At 40.1% G+C, this 19,446-nt stretch overlaps 1 long non-coding RNA gene across 4 annotated transcripts in view; it reads left to right on the top strand.

The window, feature by feature from the left end:
* The window catches only part of LOC111098551, an 81,787-nt gene that overhangs the window by 8,246 nt on the left and 54,095 nt on the right, over positions 1 to 19,446 (top strand). For 3 of the 4 annotated variants that reach the window (XR_005368648.1, XR_005368646.1, XR_005368645.1), the window contains exon 4: positions 1,353 to 1,515. This is a non-coding gene — a long non-coding RNA (uncharacterized LOC111098551). Of the gene's footprint in view, positions 1 to 1,352; positions 1,516 to 3,322; positions 3,454 to 19,446 lie in introns of those variants that run through there. The other variant, XR_005368647.1, reaches the window with a different exon arrangement.

Below are 19,446 nucleotides of genomic sequence, written 5' to 3' on the forward strand. Positions count from 1 at the left end.
GGGAAATACAAATCAAAACTACACTGGGATACCACCTCACACCAGTTACAATAGTTAATGAACAACTCAGAAAGTAAGAGATGTTGGTAAGGATGCAGAGAAAAGAAAACCCTCTTACACTGTTGGTGGGAATGCAAACTGGTGGAGCCACTCAGAAAACAGTATGGACATTCCTCAAAAAGTTAAAAATAAAGCTACCCCGTGACTCAACAATTGCACTACCAGATATCCAAAGGATACAAGCATAGGGATTCCAAGGGGTACATGTACCCCAATGTTTACAACAGCAATGTCCATAATAGCCAAAATGTAAAGAACCCAGATGCCCTTTGACAGATGAATAGATAAAGAAGATGTGATATATATACAATGGAATATTATTCAGCCATCAAAAATAATGAAATCTTGCCATTTGCAATGACATGGATGGAACTAGAGGGTATTATGCTAAGAGAAATAAGTCAGAGAAAGACAAATACCATATGATTTCACTCCTATGTGGAGCTTAAGAAACAAAGCAGATGAATATAGGGGAAAATAAGGAAAAAATCAAATAAGGTGAAAATTGAGAGAGAGGCAAACCAAAAGAGATGCTGAACTCTAGGGAACAAACAGGGTTGCTGGAGGGGAGGTTGGTGGAGGGAAGTGATAACTGGGTGATAGGCATTAACGAGGGCACTTGAATTAATGAGCACTGGGTGTTATATGCAACTCATATGCATCACTGAATCCTACCTCTGAAACTAAATTTTTAAAAATTCAAAAATTTTTGTATGGAAAGTTGCCACAGCAGTATTGCTCAGACTTTTTTTTTTTTTTCCCCAGGACCTAGCCCAGTATTCAGCGCTTAATAAATAGGCTGGCAATGAATATACTTTCAATCAGTAAATTTGTATCTTTCTCCTTATAAGCATAAAATGTCTCTGCTTCCATTAGACTGGTAACTGTTCAAAAATCTGGTTGGAGATAAAGGTGGGCCTTGCTTGGTATGGTAAATGTGTTTCTGAAGAAGTAAATTGAATTACTTTTAAATGTTCTAAAAGAGATTGCTATTTAAAGGATCCATTTAGTAGAAGAGCCATTCATTTTCATGAAGCAAAGAATGTGATTATAAAAGTAAGCATTGCTTATCCTTCTGCAGCTTCAGGCTTTTGGAGCCTGCAGATCCTCAGGGGTTTGAGTGCCCCTGCTTGTGGTTGAGGGGTGTGGGAGTGGCAGTTTTTGCTGGACTTAGGAATGATTAAACACAAGGTTTGATCATCAACCCAATTAGTATATTTTTTAAAAATTATCAGACAGAATTTTGACCTCTCTTAGCAGAGACTTTATTATTTCAATCTTTCCACTTATAGATGCAGAAACTGAGACCACTTAATTTTTTTGCTTGGAAGACATCTATACAAATCGGCAGTCCCTAACATTACCATGTTGCAGAAAGTGAGGCCTGGAAGGGAACTCTGAGATCAATCTGTCCAACCCCTTTATGGTACAGATGGAGAAGCTGAGGACCAGGTGGTAAGTAACCTTGCCAAAGCCAAACAATTATTTATTGATGAGCTGGGACTACAGCACAGACCTTCAGTCTCTTAGTCCAGTGCTCTCTGAGCTGATTTACTCTTTAGAAGTTGACCAGTCCTAGGATTCAGATCCCTTAGAATATGTGCAGCATCTTAGTTGGGAACATAGAATCTGGAATTAGAAAGACTTGGATTTCAGTCCAAGCCCCCTACTTAACATCTCAGTGACTTTAGGCAATTTATACTACCTCTAGGAGCTCAGTTTACTCATCTGCAAAGTAGGGACAGTTCTGGTATTACCTTATAGGGTAGGTACATCTTTTACTAGATGGTGCACCTTACATGAAGGCCTGGCATATGGCAGCGGGTCAGTGGCAACAATGATGGTGGTGATGGTGGCGACAACATTGATGATGGTGGTGGTTTTAATGATTATGGGTCTCTCTCCTTTACTACTTTCTTCTACCTGTAGATAACAGGGTACAAACCCATCCTTTCTAATATAAGAATTGGCCATGACAAATATGGCCAACATAACTCAAGGTGAACACCACATTAAAACAATTGGCTAGTAAGAGGTGGTTCTAACTCTTGGTTATATAGAAATTGACTGCATTTAAGTTTGTTAAATGTTAATGGGCTGCTAACAGCCTCCAATCTAACGGAGCTGATGTCTTAGCTCCTGCACTAGAAAAACTACTGAAGAGAGACTCATTTGTTTTTCTTCTCTTTCCCAGTCTCTTCTCGCCTCTGCCTGAACATATAAAGAAACTCTCAGGCCCCAAATTAATAAAGAAACAAAAATCAAAGAAAAGCTTTACTTTAAATCTAACTCCCAGCAAAAATGAGAAGACTGCTATGTGGGTTTCAGAGTTAGGGATGCTTATGGCCTGACTTTCTGCTCTTCCTCTGTCTGCCAGCTTTGAACAGTATAGGAAACAGGACACAGAGAGGATGTGAGCTCTGTAGCTTCCAGAAGAGCTGATTCCAAGGGATCTTCTGTTTCTTATGAGAACATATTCCTAAGACCACTTTTTTTTTCTTACATAAAGTTCCTGTTTCTGCCTCTGCACATTTTAAAAGAAAAATTATCTGCCTGCCTGTTTTCCCATAAATATCAGCTCACACAATGTAGAAAGGGAGGGCCCTATCTTGTATTATGAGATTAGATATGTGCATGGCCACGGTCATTGAGAAGAGCCTCACAGAGAGTTGGAATGATCATTGCCGGCTTTTCAGCCATAATAAATTTCCACCTGGAATTTGAAAAACACTGTGGAACATATGCTAATGATCCATTTAGTGGGGTCCCAGGTAAGAAAGACATCATCTGGGTAAATACCCTATAGTCACACTGTCAGGCTGACTGAATTCAGTGATACTTAACCCTTCAGCTTTGACATCACCCTTGCTTGGATCTTCTTTAACTGTCATGTTGTCCTTGACTGTCTACTGTAACACTGCTGCCTGGATGGATAACTGCTCCTATTGCTATCTAGAGTCACTCATACTGGTACTGATGCTGCTCCATTGTGGTTTTCCTCCTCCCAACAGGGCAAATGAAGTGATGCTCTACTCAGGCTAATCGTTGCTTCTCCCCATTTACCAAGCATGCTGTCTTTAACTCATCCACCATGTTACTGCCCTTCTACTTTAAAGGGGCCCCCTTTTTACAGGGGATGCACTAAGCAAACAAAGAATGCATCTCAATCTAAGGGAATCAGACCCCAGGGTGACCAGGAGACAGTTGGATTTCTTCTTTGAGCTGCACAATGAACCAGATTTTTGCTTGTCCCCCCCCCCAGGATATATATATACAATGGAATATTATTCAGCCATCAAATCATATGCAACTGATGAGTAAATGGAATAATACTTCTGAGCAAAACTAGAACAGAGCAGACACATGCAGAAGGGCAGAGATGAAATAAAAGAAAAGCAAGATGAGAACTTCCACTTCTCGGTGAGAGATAGAATGGCCATATTCCCCAGTGCACGTATGACACCCTCCATGCCCAGGACACAAACTACACTCTCAAACACCCTGCTTTTTCCCTCGTCTCTCCCACACTTCATACCCTCCTCTCCTCTCCTCTCCTCTCCTCTCCTCTCCTCTCCTCTCCTCTCCTCTCCTCTCCTCTTTTCCTATTCTCCCTCCCTCCCTCCTTTTTTCTTTCTTTCTTTCTTTCTTTCTTTCTTTCTTTCTTTCTTTCTTCCTTTCTTCCTTTCTTCCTTTCTTCCTTTCTTTCTCTTTCTATGTTTTTCTTTAGAGAGGGAGGCAGGAGGGGCAGAGGGAGAGGGAGAGAAAGAATCTCAACCAGGTTCCATGCCCAGCACAGAGCCTGACACAGGGCTCAACCCCATGACCCTGAGATTATGACCTGAGGCAAAATCAAGAGTCAGATACTTAATTGACTGAGCCACCCAGGTGCCCCAATCCCTCCCTCCCCTTTTTCTTTTAGTTGGGTTAAGTAGATTTATTTTCCTTACAATCAGCCTTTCCTAGCACACATGCCTCATGCTTCCACATGCCATGTACTTGCATATAGCAGTTCCCTTTGACATTTTTGCCTGTCCTCCTTTGTCTCCTTGTAAAACCTGTATTCATCCTCAAGGACTCTGTTCAGCTGTCAGCACTGCAAAGCATTCCTCAGCATCCCCATGCAGGGTAAATCATTCCTTGTTCTTGTTTGTATTGTAGTGTTACTAGGCATTGGCATTGCCTATGATTTCTGACCCCCTTCCCTTGCTTTCATGATTTTCCTCCTCTTAGCTCCTCAATAGGGCAAGTAAAGCGATGCTCTGTGCTCAGGCCACTCCTTGTTTCTTCCCACTTACCAAGCATGCTACAAATTAGAAAATAATCCCTGGTCCTTTTCTTGCATATTCTCCAGGGAAGGGATCTGACGGATGACTGTGGATTTGTTTTCACTGGTAGGATATCACCCATAGTCCAGGTGTCCTCCTCTGTCCTCAGTCAGCTGCTTGTCCATTTTAGTATAATTGCCCCCAGCACTGGGATTTGCAGAGTTCAAGTGTTCCTATAAGTAGTGAATGGGTACTACGCCTTGCAGGGGAATAAGAAAAACATACCACAAAGCTATCATTCTCTTTACCTTTACAATTTCATTTGGAGAAAAAGTTTTATATATATTAAATAAAAATCCATATAGGTGATAAAGAGAAATGTGCAAAAGATGATATCATATAAAGAAAACAGTGCCATCCTTATAATGATAATAATTTTAAAATATTTGCAAGGGAATACAGTTATTTGTATTTACGACATCAGTAAAGCCATTTGTAGTAAAGACATTCACCTCCTGGGTCCTTTTCTTCTGGGACTGCCCCCAATGGCAACTACATGGCCATAATGGTGGCCTCTAGTGACAGGACTTCAGAGGGTTGATGGGGTTGGGGCCTGTATCATAAACCAAGTCAATCAAATTTTTCCTGTGAGGGTATTTTCAGTTTCGAAGGAAGGAAAAACACAAATACTCTTTTTGGGCGAAGAGGTAAGAGGTGAGGATTGTGTTTCCTCAGCCACCATATTTCACCCTTGGTTTACCTCTGCCAAATGGATGAAACTAGTTTGAAAGACTAAAGGTGATTATATTCTGGAAGAGAGAAGCAGAAATGAGGAATGGAAGGTGGCTTGGAATGTTTGTGTGCTTCTAACTCTTCCTGAGACCAGCTGCCACTCAGCCCTTCATGCATTTAAATAAAGTTCCCAGTCATTTGTCCCTCGTGTTTAACCTAAAGTTTGATGTCTGTCACTGGCCACCAAACATCCTGATAATGCAGATGCTACCTCTGTTGCTGCCCAGCAAGACTAGTTATGCCTGACCTCTTTTTCCCTCTCTCCCTATCGTTTCTCACCAACCCAAGAACGCATTTCAGGATGCAAGATAACTACTATTATTGGTACCACATTGCCTTTTAAGCCTTAGATCTCAATAAGCCATTAGGCTGTGGAGGTCGTGGTTTAGACCCTGCTACTAACTGCAGGTGATAACCTCAAGCAGGTCATTTGACTGACCTGGGCTTCTATTTCCTCTCTAAAGTGAGGCATGCGGGTTACAAGTTTCTAGGATATAACATGAAAGAATAGGTAAGGGCTAACAAGCATCAGGATCTAAACCAGGGCTTACCAGTAGTCAGCATGATATTCTCCAGGGCTGGGGCTTATGAAGAGCCACAAAAAGGGAATCTGGAATATTTGCTGTTCCAAGTTTTTTAAGTCTCCCTACCAGCCCTCACCCATTTTGACTGACCCAGTGCTGGGTCCCAGGAGTGAAGATTGAAATAAACACAATTTCAGGTAAAAGCATGCTCCCGGAGCAGGGACTTAGGTGGAAGAAACAGGCTTTGGGAGTAATAAGTCCAGATGGAACACTCTCTCTCAGCCTAAACTCATGTTTCTGTGGCCTCCTGGCACATCGTGTCACTCTGGATCTCTCTGCTCCAGTTTAGCCTTTGAGCAGTTACCAGGGTGCTGTTGCTGACACAAATCCCATTGTAAATCATTTCTGCTGAAAATTCTTCAGATTGTTTTTGACTCCAAGAAAAGCCTCAACTTCTTAACATGGCATTCAAAACTACCGGGCCCCAAGGCCCTGCTCTCTGTTCCCGTTGGTCACCATGCCTGCACCCCCTGTCTCGTGCTTGCAGGACTTACTGGAAAGCTTTCTGATTAGGAATAGGCAAAGCTGTTCCTCACCTCTGTGCCTTTGAACAGTGAACAGGCTGTTTCCTCTGCTTGTGCCACTCCTGTCCCTACCCCACCCCTCCTTCTCCCCCATATCTGCCTGGTAAACTCCTATCCATCTTTCACTGCTGCTAAAATAGTATCTTCCCTATGAAACAATCCCTCACCCTCCCCTCTCTCAAGCATTTAATCTCTGCTTCTGTTTTCATCCTTCCCCTGGTTTCTTTTTATTTATTTATTTATTTGCACCTCTATCTCCTGGCTAGCCTGCCAGCCACTCTGCAGCCTGGTTCATAGTAGCTTAGTCAAGATGCTTTCTGATAAATGCTTCTGAGCTATGGGATGAACCTAATTGTCTTCTTATTTATTGGACAAGAAGGAGGTTAAAAATGAACAAATATATGGTTCTCTAAGGAAATCTTGTAAAGAAACATCAAGAAATGGCACAAATTTGGCCTTTGGGTCATGGACAAGGCCTGGGATGTACGTTTTTATTCTTTGTTTTTTTGTGACTTATTGAAGCTGAACTATTTGAATTAGTAATGACTACACATCACTTGGTAAAAATCAAAAGGCTGTGAATACCTTTTTGTGTTGTGAGCGTTAGCACTCTTTCTTACAAGTAGGATTTATGAAAATTTTAAAGGACTGTAGAAGAGTCACACTCACCGCGTGAGTGATATTCAGGTAACATTTTCAGAAGATTATGGCACTTCCATCAATCACTCTGACACTGAGTTTAATGGCCTCCACCCTCTTCTTGCCACCTTCATGTCTGATATGTAGATAAAATATGAGATGTAAAAGAATAATAAGATGTTTCCATGGCTCTGAAAAGAGGACTGTGTCTCTTACCTAAAGATGTCAAGTCATTTGATTGCCCCTGCCTCCTCCAGGGCTGGCTTGCTCTCTCTTGCTTGTGCCCCCAGCTACTGCAAACCTTTCCAGCTGTGTATCCGGTTTGCAATATCACCATCAGTGCAAGCATTTGCTTACTGTTTTCCTCTTCTGATGGCTGGTAAGCTCCAGGAGGGCAGGGGCCACATTCCCAGGGCCTAGCACTGAGTCTGCCATGTGGTCAACATGGCTTGCTTATGAAGCAATGGATGAAAGACCCTGTTCAGACAGCATGTGTATGCATGTGTGTGTTGAAGTGTGCATATGTATGTTAAGTGGGAGGTGGGAACGTGGCAGTTAGAGGATGTGTAAGTGACATGTGCATGGGAATGCACATTATCTGCTCCATTCTGGTCCTTTAATGGATGTCAACAGACTTCCTCAGCTCGACCCTGCCAGTTTATAAAAGCAAGCTGCAAATGCTTGCTAATATTTTTGGCAAGTGTTGTTCAAACTGTCCTTTCTGCAAGAAGAACTCCCCAAGTTTTACTCTCTGTTGTTTATGTTATGAAACCAGTAGATTTTTTAAATGGTTTCCCAGTAGGAATGTATAGAATCATCTGGAATATGCTTTTTAAAAACTATACAGCTACACATCTCTTTCCTGTTCCCCTGGAGACAGAAAAACAAGCTCATGGCACAGTACACCCTCTCCTCTACTCAGCTGAGAATCACGATTCCAGGTAATTGCCAAAGGCGGGGATCATGTTGCTTTTGCTCACCGTTTCATTCTCAGTGTCCAGAACAGTGCCTGACCCATGGCACAAATATATCCTGGGGAATCACTGAATCTCTGCCTATCTTCTATGTTTGTTCCTGCCTTTATTGGTTTGGTTTGAATGCTTGGCTTTGTACCTTAACATGTACCCTCGCCCCCGTGTCCCCAAGATTTGACTCTTATCTCAGTTTCTCTCTTGTCAGTTTATAGCCTAGTGTTCCTGCCTACCACTTACTCCATCTGTCTGTATGGTCTCAGCATCATCCATCTTGGGAGAGTGCCCCCTGACTCAGCTCACTGATGTCCTGGGACTGGTTATCTTCTCCAAAAGGCCCTTGTCTAAATCTGACTGTGCCCCTTTTACCCTCGGGGTGAGAGATCTGGAAAATATTCATGCTGTTGGAGCTGAACAATACCCACAAGTGATACCTCCCCAGAGAGGTGACCATTTGCCTGCTTAACAATTACTTTTAGTGGCATTTGTAGTCATGCCATTAGATGTTGAGAGGACACTGGAGAGGAAGGTCCAGGATTCACATCCTAGTCTAAAATCTTCTCCTTGAGCAGTGTACTAGTCAGAGTTCTCCAGAGAAATAGATCCAATAGGAAGTGTGTATATATACAGAAGGAGATTCCTTTAAGGAATTGGCTCATGCAATTATGGCAGCTGAGAAATTTAAAATCTGAAAGGTAGGCCAGCAAGCTGGAAACCAGGGATTAGCTGATGCAGTTCAAGTCCAAAAGCCATCTGCATTCATTTATGCTTGAGAGCGGTAGGCCTTTTATTTGAGTGCATCTTCAACTGATTAGATGAGGCCCACCCACATTATGGATAGCAAACTGATTTCTCAAAATCCACAGATCTAAATGCTAATCACATCTAAAACCACCCTCACAAAAACATGCAGAATACTATTTGGCCACATATCTGAACACTGTGGCCCAGCCAAGTTGACACGTAAAATTAATCATCATAAGCAGTTTCCAGGTAACCCTGGATCTCTATTCCTTCAATAAAAAATAAGAGAGTGAGATTTGATGTCTGCCAACTAAATAATGAATTCCTTGTTTGGGAACAAGAATAACAAAACAGAGTCTAGAATTCAGGGACAAAGGATGTTCAAACACTTCTACCTCTTTTGATGTCTGACATCGAACATAGTACCTGGTATGTGGCTGGGAATGCTAATGGTTTGTGGATGGGACCAGAAGGCCTGGCTTTGAAAGGAGCCTACTCATGCTTTCTGCTGAATGTCAGTGGGTGGCATCCTAATTTTAAGTTTAGACACGTTACAATCTTGTGTTACCATTATTATTTCTTGCCTTTTATTTTGCTCATTGATTTTTAGATGATTTAATTGGCCTTCTGGGCTTTCAAATCGATTTGGTGTTCTGTACTCAAATCAGTAATGGTTTTTCTGGAGCAGTTGACTACAGATCACCCCCTTGAGGCCTGCACCTTTTGGGCAGCCCTGCTGCATTTGACAGAAAGGACATTTTCTTCTTCCCCTTAGTACTTAGAATTTTTGTAGAAAGTACAGCATGTGACAAATTGCAGAGGCTATGTGGCTCCTATTAAAATACGGATCTTGTACTGGGAATATAAATTGGTGCATCCACTATGAGAAACAGCATGGAGGTTCCTTAAAAAATTATAAAAAGAACTACCATATGATCTAGCAATTCCACTTCTGGGCGTTTATCCAAAGAAGACAAAAACACTAATTTGAAGAGATATATGCAGCATTATTTACAGTAGCCAAGTTAGGGAAGCAACCTAAGTGTCCATTGACAGATGAATGGATAAAAAAGATATATATATTATAATACACACACATGTAATAGAATATTACTCAGCCATAAGAAAGAATGAAATCTTGCCATTTGGGACAACATGGATGGAGCTTGAGGGTATTATGTTAAGTGAAGTAAATCAGACAAAGACAAAGACCATATGATTTTACTTATAAGGGAATCTAAAAAAACAAACAAATAAAGAAACCAAAACAGAAACAATCTCAAAGATACAAGAAACAAACTGCTGGTTTCCACAGAGGGGTGGGTTTCAGGGATGGGGGAAATAGGTAAAGAAGATTAAGAGGTACAAACTTTCAGTTACAAAACAAGTAAGTCAGGGGATGTATGAATAACATATGGAATATAGTCAATAACATGGTAATAACTTTGTATGGTAACAGATGGCAACTAGTCTTGTAGTGGGGATCATTTTGTAATGTATAGAAATATTGAATCTCTGGGGCACTTGGGTGGCTCAGTCGATTAAGCATCTGAATCTTAGTTTAGGCTCAGGTCATGCATGATCTCAGGGTCCTGGAATCCAGCCCCTCATTGGGCTTCCTCTCAGCAGGAAACAACTTGTCTCCCTCTCTCTCTCTGCCTCTACATCCTCAAATAAATAAGTAAATCTTTAATAAAATTTAAAAAAGAGAAATATTAGAATCTCTGAGATGGATAACTGAAACCAACAGGATATTCTATGTCAATTATACTTCAATTAAAAAAAATTATTATACTTCAATTAAAATAAAATGTATAGACCTTGTGTCTCTCCAAGGAAGGAAATATGACCCGTGATAAATAAGGGAGTGTGTATCCAGCATTCAGAAGAGACTGGAAAGGGATGTTGAAGTGTAAATACCAATATCCTGTTGAATATTTGCACAGCCCTTAGGTAGTGAGCCGAAGTCACAGGGCAGGCTTACAGATTCAAACACCTAGAGGGCTAGGCAGGGAGGAGAGACTACTGGCTGGGCAGGGTCTTTGATAAACCGTAACCACAAGCAAAATCAAATGAGCTCCTTTGTTGTCAGGTAGGAGTAGGAGCCCAGGGCTGCTGGAGTTTTCAGTCAAAACCTGAAATCTGAGATTCTATGTAAAATGAAAATTTTAAGGGCTGGCAATTCATTCAAATTGAATGTGAAAATCAGCATACCATGTCTGCAGGCCAAGTCCCAGCCTACCAGTGGCTGGTTTATGGCCTCCTTCTGTCTTACTTTTTATAAAACTGGGATGATTCTAAATGCTTGTCTCTTATAAACAAACATTTAGAAGACGTTTGTTCTTGTTTGACGTATAACAGGTTGCAAACCTGGAGCTCTGTAGACTGCCCTTGTTTCAGTGGGGTTGGGGAGACAAGATTTATCCTGTAGCTGGTGAAGCTGAGGCCTCAGGACTATTGATTGCAAGGCTTCTTTTAAAGCCCTGGGTGAGCCGTGGCAATGTGATGGTATGATCATATGTTTTCATGAAATTTTAAAAGTAAGATAGTCTAGCTGCAATGCTTTAGGACCATGGTCTGTATCTGCTGTTTTCTCTTTTTCACACCTTCCACAGTGTCCGGTGGTGGCATAGTGGCTTGGGGACATATTTTAGAGATCCAGCTATCAAGGCTTCTCAATCTTGGCAATCTTGACACTTTGGGCAGGATAATTCTTTGCTGTGTGGACTATCAATCCTGTACCTTGAAGGATATTTGTAGCAGTCTGGCCTCCCACGCCAGTAGAAGCCCGCAAACCCTTCATCCCCACCCCTAAAAGTTGTGATAAACCTCCCTTGGTTGAAAATTGAACCCACATCCATTGAGAACCATTGAACTAATGAGAGGTTAATTTGTGGATACCTTTAGCTTGAGTTGTAACATAATCGTGTGGCTCAGGGTCACATTGGTGTATGAGTTTACTAATAGTAAACTAATAGTTCCTGTATGGTTATGAATTCCACAAACACTCATACTGCTCCTAGTTTCAACTCATCTAACCTCATGATACCAAGGTTCAGGACTAGGATGACAGATCCCTGAATGGAAGTACATGAAGACACACATGGGATGGAGTAGAAAGAAAAGTTAGAAATGATGGAGTAAGAAGCCACTCTATTAAAATTTCTTCCAAAAAAAAAATAAAATAAAATAAAATAAAATTTCTTCCAAATCTTACAAGTCACATATGAAAGAAACTTGATAGAGACTTTCTCAATTCTGATAGCAATCCCCAAATTGTATGTGACTTTACCAATGATGTATTGTTGACTTTGAAAGAAAATTATCTAGCTTATCGATGATAATAAAAATAAATTCCAAACCATGCTAGAGGAAAGACTGAATTATTTTTCTTTTCACACTTTTGAAAATATTACAAAGTTGTTATCTTATATAGAAGGATTCAAAGAGCCTATGCTAAAACTACAGCTAAAAATATAGCAAAAAGTGTTGCAGAGGAGTTCCAGGTAGTTGAGTATTATTTTTCTATTTGTAGTATTTGTCAGCATTTTAAAATGTTTATTTTGCAGTGACTTATTCTCATTCTAAATAAATATTTATTTTGTATCCAGTTTTATAGATCTTTAAAAGAAGGCACATCTCTCCCCACCCCCACTGCCACAGTTCCATAAACTTCAGTCCCCTTAAAAAAGCTAGATTTGGATTTTAGATGTTAAATTGTGATAGAGATCTCTAGAGTATTTATGCAAGTAATTTCTGGAGAGATCTGGTGTTGTGCCATGAGTCTGCCCCTGTCCCTTCTCTGCTCATCTCCCAATCACCAAGGTGAGGGAAAAGGATAGTCTTATTTTTACATCAAATGGAAAGAAGTGCTGCAACAGGACCACTCCAAAAACTTGATGTTAGGTCCTGCAACTGGAGTGACAGTAAGGCTAGTACTTGACTCGTGGCTGGAAATCTAAAAGAGAGAGCCAGTTCTGGCTAGCTGTCCAGACCACCACAGCCAACTAGAGGTGACTGCACTGGGCCACCTATACTCACAGAGTTTATAAAGGGTAAAAATGTCCAAGTGTTTCCCATGAGCCAGAAAGAAATCACATGCAGCTCTCTTAAATCCTAACCAGGAGGGTACTCAGAGGCATGATGGGGCTCCAGAAAGTTCATGTGGTCTATTGAAGAACCAGGAACTGAAGGGTACTCTGTGTAATGCATCACAGGAAGTCCTACTAAATGTGCTCAGGAAAAATCTCTGAAGAACCTATAGGGATGCCAATAAGACACAGTGCCAATCTTTAGGTACCTGTCAGACCCAGATATGTGGGAGGTGAAGTTAAAATGGTACTAGTCAAATAAGAAATATCCTGTTCTCCTTACCTCTCCTCCTTCTCCTCAATCCCTTCATAATCAAGGTTGGCATTAATTGGGAAGGAAGTAAGCAAGAGAGAAAGAGAGGAGGACATAGTACTTTGCATACCAAAGGCTCTGACCGCTTAATCTTAGAAAGGTCCTCTTATATGGTTGGCTGGTGACTGGGAACGTGGATTTGGGGAAGGTTACCATTCTTCCAACTGATCATAGTAGTTCAATTGGCCTAAACTGGTTATACAAACAATGTTTTATGCTGAACTCCTGCCATCCTTCTGGGCATCTGGAATTTTAGTACATGCTAGGCAAGGGCACCTATGTGATAAACCCCCAGTCAAAATCCTAGGTGCTGTGTCTCTAATGAGCTTTTTTGCTTGGCAACCTTTCACACATATTGTTACAGTGCATTGCTAAGGGAATTTTCATCCCCTGTGACTCCATTAAGAGGGGACTACAGAAGCTTGCATCTAATTTCCACCAGACTTTGTTCCATGTGCCTTTTGTCTTTTGATTTAGCTTTGGCACAATAAATCAGACCCATGAGAACGATGTACATGAGACCTGTAAGTCCTCCGAAGAAATCATCAAGTCCGAGGTGGTCTTAAGAACTTCCCAACACAAAGCCCTGGATATTGAGATAGAAAATTTACTTTTGAATGAGGCTTTAAAGCCCTGGTTATTACACAGACTAGAGATTTTGAATGATTAAATGAATACTGTATTTTGGGCTTAAAGTGGGCAGAAATGCCATGAGGCCAGGCAAGTTTTCATGCAATGATAGGACAACCAACTCTATTAATAAGTCTAATGGGAGAGTGGAAAAGAAAAAGAAAATTACATTCTGATTATATCCAATGAGGCAAGCTTGTTCAGCACGTTGATGTACTACACATTAGTCCATTGAATTTTCAATGTCACCAGTAGAAACAGAAAGAGCTTTACAAACAAGGAAACCAAAGCAGATAAGACTTAAAAAGACATTCTCAAGTCCACAGGGTGATAAGGGAATGAGCCAGGTATTGCAGTTAGGTTCTCTGCTTCCAAGGTTTGAGTTTTTTCCACTTTGCTACATTGACTTTGTTGCTTAATGGAGAGTGATGGGATCAACCAAAAATCTATAGTTCCATCCTCTAAAAATAAAAATGACTTTACTGCTCTATAGACTCTGTCCATATTCATTAAGCATGTGTCCTTTGATATATATTATCTTATCTGGGGGCTTAGTTTGGATCAGGTCATGTCCCCCACTTAAACCAATGACCTTGGAGCAAGCTGGCTTGCGAGAAAATGGAGACTGCGCCCTTGATCGTAGACACCCAGAAAATCCCTGGTGGAGCCTGTGCGTATTCATGTTTACACACACACACACACACACACACACACACACACACAGATTTTTGTCCCACCTGAGTAACATACTGAATATATCACATCTACGGTAATGCTGATCAATAAAAAAGAAAGTCTTTCCTAAGTGCCATCAATTATGGCCATAGCTAGATAAATTCATGAGCAAAATCCAAACCAAATCATCTGTTTGATCACTGAGCTGGTTTTTTGGACACTAAGCTAAGTATGAGAGATACAGTAATGAACACACCCAGCAGTTGGCCTGAGAAGTTCAGAGGTTAGCAGAGAAGATAGACAAGGACATCAAACAGCAGTTTTAGTGAGATGGAGCACAGTAGAATCAAGAAGAGGGGCAATTTAGATAGACTGCTTGCTTTGGATCATATCTTAGTTCTTCTGTTTTCTGTTAGCTTTGTGACCTTGGGCAAGTGCCTTAACTTTTCTGGGTTTTAGCTTTATCATCTATTGTCAATTAGCACCAGCTACATGTGAGGCTATTCAACTCAATGTGAGCCAACCGTACATAGAAGATTGGATTCTGGATTATAATTATGATGAGGTCACATCTTTGCTCTCAGGAAGTTCTCTTTCTATTGGGGGAGATACACAAGTAAATAGGCAGTCATCATAAACCAGAAGTGCTCCCATAGAGACAGTTAAGAGCAATGTAGGCCTTCATTGTTACTCAAATGTAAAGACTACTCTTTGGTGACTGATAGGTCCTGTACAGAAAGAGGGACTGACAGACAGCCTGAATTACATTCAAAGGAGAGTCAAGAGTATGATGAAGGGGTGCAGAACCAGGAGACATGAAGAGCAATGGAATGAAATAGGAAGATTTATTGAACCAGAAGAAAATATTCTGGATCCACGGGGGCAGATATTCATTATCTATCATTTGTAGGTTTCTTAGTTTGGGCCCTATCTCCACTTCTCACACATAGCAGTTTCTGAGAGAAATCTCATAGGTCCTCCATCACCACAGTGTCCTTGTGCTATTCTGCTACCTCTCTGGCCTTCCTAGTGTCCTCTCCTCATTTTTACCAGCCACAGGGGTTCCTGTTCCTTAAATACTCCAGGAACATTTCCTTCTTAGGGTCTTTGCATCTGCTGTGTCTTGTGTCCATTCTGTCATGTTCCCAGTTACCTACTTCCTTTGGGAACTTACTCAATACCACAGGTCTCCCTGAGTTAGGGACAAACAGGGAGGGGTAGGCAGGAGGTAGGGGGCCACAGAATCAGGCTCACAGAAATTCCATAAATGAGGAGGTGTAGGGAAACCAGAGGTAAGGGAAAAAGCCAGACCACCCACCCCTAAGGTGTGAGTGGGGCGAATGACTTGTTATAACAGCTACTTGTGACCAACAAAATAAAACCAGACCGCAAAGAAGAAGTAAGCCATTAAAGATGTTATCAATAGTCCTTACTCAATGGTGATGTCAATAGAAAATGTTAAAAAGAATTTAGTTTCCCTGATTGGGCTCTCAATAAAAGCCCTCAGTGGCAACCCTGGTTGGGACCCTTCTCACTCCTGAGAGCTTTCTCTGTATCTTTACTTAATAAACTTCTGTCCCTTTACGCACTCTCCCATGTCCACGAGATTCATTCTTCAACTCCGTGAGACAAGAACCAAGCTCTCCTGTATCATCCCTATTACCCTCTTCTGTGTGGTTTCTCTCTATAGATTATGCTTATTCCAACCTGGACTAGATGTTTCACATACTTCTCTTTAATGTCTGTCTTCCCCAACTAGAAAGTAAGTCCCATGAAGGCAAAGATATTTGTGTTATTTGTTTAATGCTGGGTTCCAGAGTCAGTGACAATACATGACATTAGGAGACCCTCAGAGCATATCTGTTGAATAAAAGCACATGAGAATGGACTCTATAGTAGCCAGAGCTCCTGAAGGATTGAATTGGAGGCCTTGGGATGAGGTAAGAATCCCATTATCAGAGGGGTTCAAGCTTAGGCTAGACAAACTTTGGCCGTGATATTCTAGAGGATATTTGAGAACTGGGTGGTAATTAGATGTGCTTTGTTCTTTTGAAGCACTAACAGTGCCTCATTTATAATTATTATTACTTTTTTAATTGAATGTTGATTTGCCAGCGTATATGGAGTATGATACTCCAGTGCTCATCCCGTCACATGCCCTCCTTGGTGCCCGTCACCCAGTCACCCCATCCCCTTCTCATTTATAATTAGATGAAGGATAACTACTACCATATTTTAAAAGAATAATGCTCTTCCTGTTAAATCTCAGATTGTGCTGCTAACAGAAAGGTATCTAAATGCTTTATTGGTTGGATTGTAAAATCACTAGGGATCGTTATATATTTATAATTTAATGCATGTTAACTATTAAATTATATCTAATGACTAAATACTTTTACTAATCAAATACTTTTTCAATAATTAAAAAATTAAACCATGCTGGCTTTATTTCAGATAAATCACATCATCCTAAATGAAATCTTTGAGGTCATGTGATCCTAACATAGATGTTACTCAATTCTAGTGGCATTTTACCTTAATTTTACCTAAATTTAGCATCTTGGAAACTTGAAGCATAAATTTCACTGTATTGTGTGTTCTATATGGTTATTTTTTTACATAAAATATGTAAATGGAGGCCATATTCAATTTTAAAAGAATATCACATGGCAAGAAAATAGGTCATTTAATCATCTTTCTTTAGTTTTTAAAAAAAGATTTTATTTATTCATTAAGAGAGACCAGGAGTCAGGGAGGGGCAGAGGGAGAGGAAGAGAGACTCTCAAGCAGACTCCACACTGAGTGTGGAGCCCCATGTGGGGCTTGATCTCACAACCTTGAGATCATGACCTGAACCAAAATCAAGAGCTGGTCGCTTAACCAACTAACCAGGCACCCCTAATCATCTCTCTTTCTTAATGTCAAACTACCTACATTGAGTCTTCTTTTCCTAAGCTGCCTATGGCTCCAAATTATTACACCTCCTTGTGTACCCTTTTGGAGATACTGAGTATTAAGCACTTTTAAGTTCCTCTCAATTGATAAACCTGCAGTATTTCTCTTCTACAAAATGACAACAGCCTTTTATTTTGTCTTTTAAGGCTTGGCTCACATACTATGTAACTGTATTCACCTTATCATTGTCTCTCATATATGAATCTGCATAAGACCTCTTGTGTTCAAAGACAAGAATCTATTGAATTTTAATGTTATGGGTTTTGGAATTTTCAAGTGCCTTATTTTTTTTTTTTTTGTAATATGTTGGTGTGTGTGAATCTCATTTTAATTAGTTTAACATGTGATGCACCCTAATTGTCAATGCAAACTCTAAATTAGCTAGCCTTTGAAAGACTAATCAGAAGCCCACAGATTAGTAGTGTTGTTAGGATTCTAGTTTATCAGTGATTAACACTAGAGAGTTTTTTAATTAGTATAATGAATGTTGCACATGATTTTTAAAATGATCAAATGACTGGGTTTAAGATACATACATTGGCCAGATGGGTTTTAAGGCCTTCTGCTTTGCATGAACATGCTATAAAAATCTATTGATAAAATTAATCTCTTTCAGAATAAAGCCTTGGCCTTGGGATTTCATCCAGGTCTGTGTATAGCTCCATATTCAGGATTCTGTTACTTCATCCCTTCTGGAGGGCTAACTATATCCTGCACTAGACTATTGTGGACTTGTATTAAGAAAGCCTTTCATCAAATGCATTTGTCAGAGTACATAAAAGAACAAAGAGTGAGATTTTATCAAGCTTGCACAATTTGTTAAATGGCTATTTTGTTACTGTTTTACTAGTAAACATCTGAACACCTGACTGAATTTGTTCAGAGACTAGCTTTGAGGAATCCAGCCAGTTGGAGACGCATCCTATTCCTCAAATTCCAACCATGGGAGCAACTAATGTCTAACAAAAAACCCCAAATTGTTAATTGTCAACGCACATTGTCTAATCCTAGTGAAAACTCACTGAGGATTTCAAGAAGTTAAAAATTCCAGAAGTTTAGTATGTGACAACAATCACAAACATTTTCCAAGAAAGAAGTAAAACAATAAATTACATGATTTGTACTAAAGTGAGCTATGAATTTCTAAAATTTACTAATAGCTTATATCCAAGTAGAAGCTACCATAAAAATGAATTATGTCTTAAAAATGTAATTGTGAGTGGGCCATTAGCAATTTATCATCAGTACCTGTATAAATGTGATTGTGATGGTGATTAAGTGTTTTATGTAGACCATAAAACTGCCTAAACATAATGTAACATAAATACTGTAGCTTCAAAGACAAATAGTATTTAAAAATTAGTAAATTATTCTCACAATTGAATAATACCTAAATCTGTAAATCTTGATGAAGAAATATAATTTTATTTATTGTAGAATGAACTTAGAAAAATACAGAGGATGGAATTTTTGAAGGGGAGTCCTGGGCATATTTATAGGTTTCAGTTGTGGAGGACACTTTAAAAATTATACTTCTTTTACTCCATAAATTAGAGATTTCCTCCTCTTTGAAAGAATGAACTCTTTTTCTAGAAAGACCAAGAAGTTAGGATTATTTGGGTGTTCAGAAAAGTAAGAGGGTGGGAAATAAGATAGATGTTCTTGAAATAATTGAATAAATTATGAAGAAGAATAAAATTAGCTGCAGGGAATGCATATAGTTTTAGAATTTAAAAATGACCTGAGGTGTTGTTAACTGAGCTATGAAGGGGGATGGAGTGTGTGTGAAAAGTAGAGGGGAACAAGGGAATAACATGGCTTGGGTGACTTATCCGGAAGGGGGATGAAGAAGGGAGGTTGTAGCAGAAGAAAAGCTTTCTAGGGAATAGATTTTCACACTCTTTACCAGGAGCAAAGTTAGCTGAAGACACAGCAACATCTATCTGAGTGAGTCCTTGAGCCACGGGTAGAACCATGCAGAAGTCCTCACCCCTCAATCTCTATTTCTATTGCTTAGGTTTGTAAGCCAGAGACTCTCAGTATATCTATAGCATGACTTGTTCTCTACATTGAAAATAACAATGTTATTCCACATATAGGAAACAGGGCAGAGGACCATAGGGGAAGGGAGGGAAAACTGAATGGGAAGTTATCAGAGAGAAAGAAAAACCATGAGGGATGCCTGGGTGGCTCAGTTATTGAG

This window comes from Canis lupus, chromosome 13 (assembly GCF_011100685.1).
Source record: "Canis lupus familiaris isolate Mischka breed German Shepherd chromosome 13, alternate assembly UU_Cfam_GSD_1.0, whole genome shotgun sequence".
Classification (NCBI taxonomy): Eukaryota; Metazoa; Chordata; class Mammalia; order Carnivora; family Canidae; genus Canis; species Canis lupus.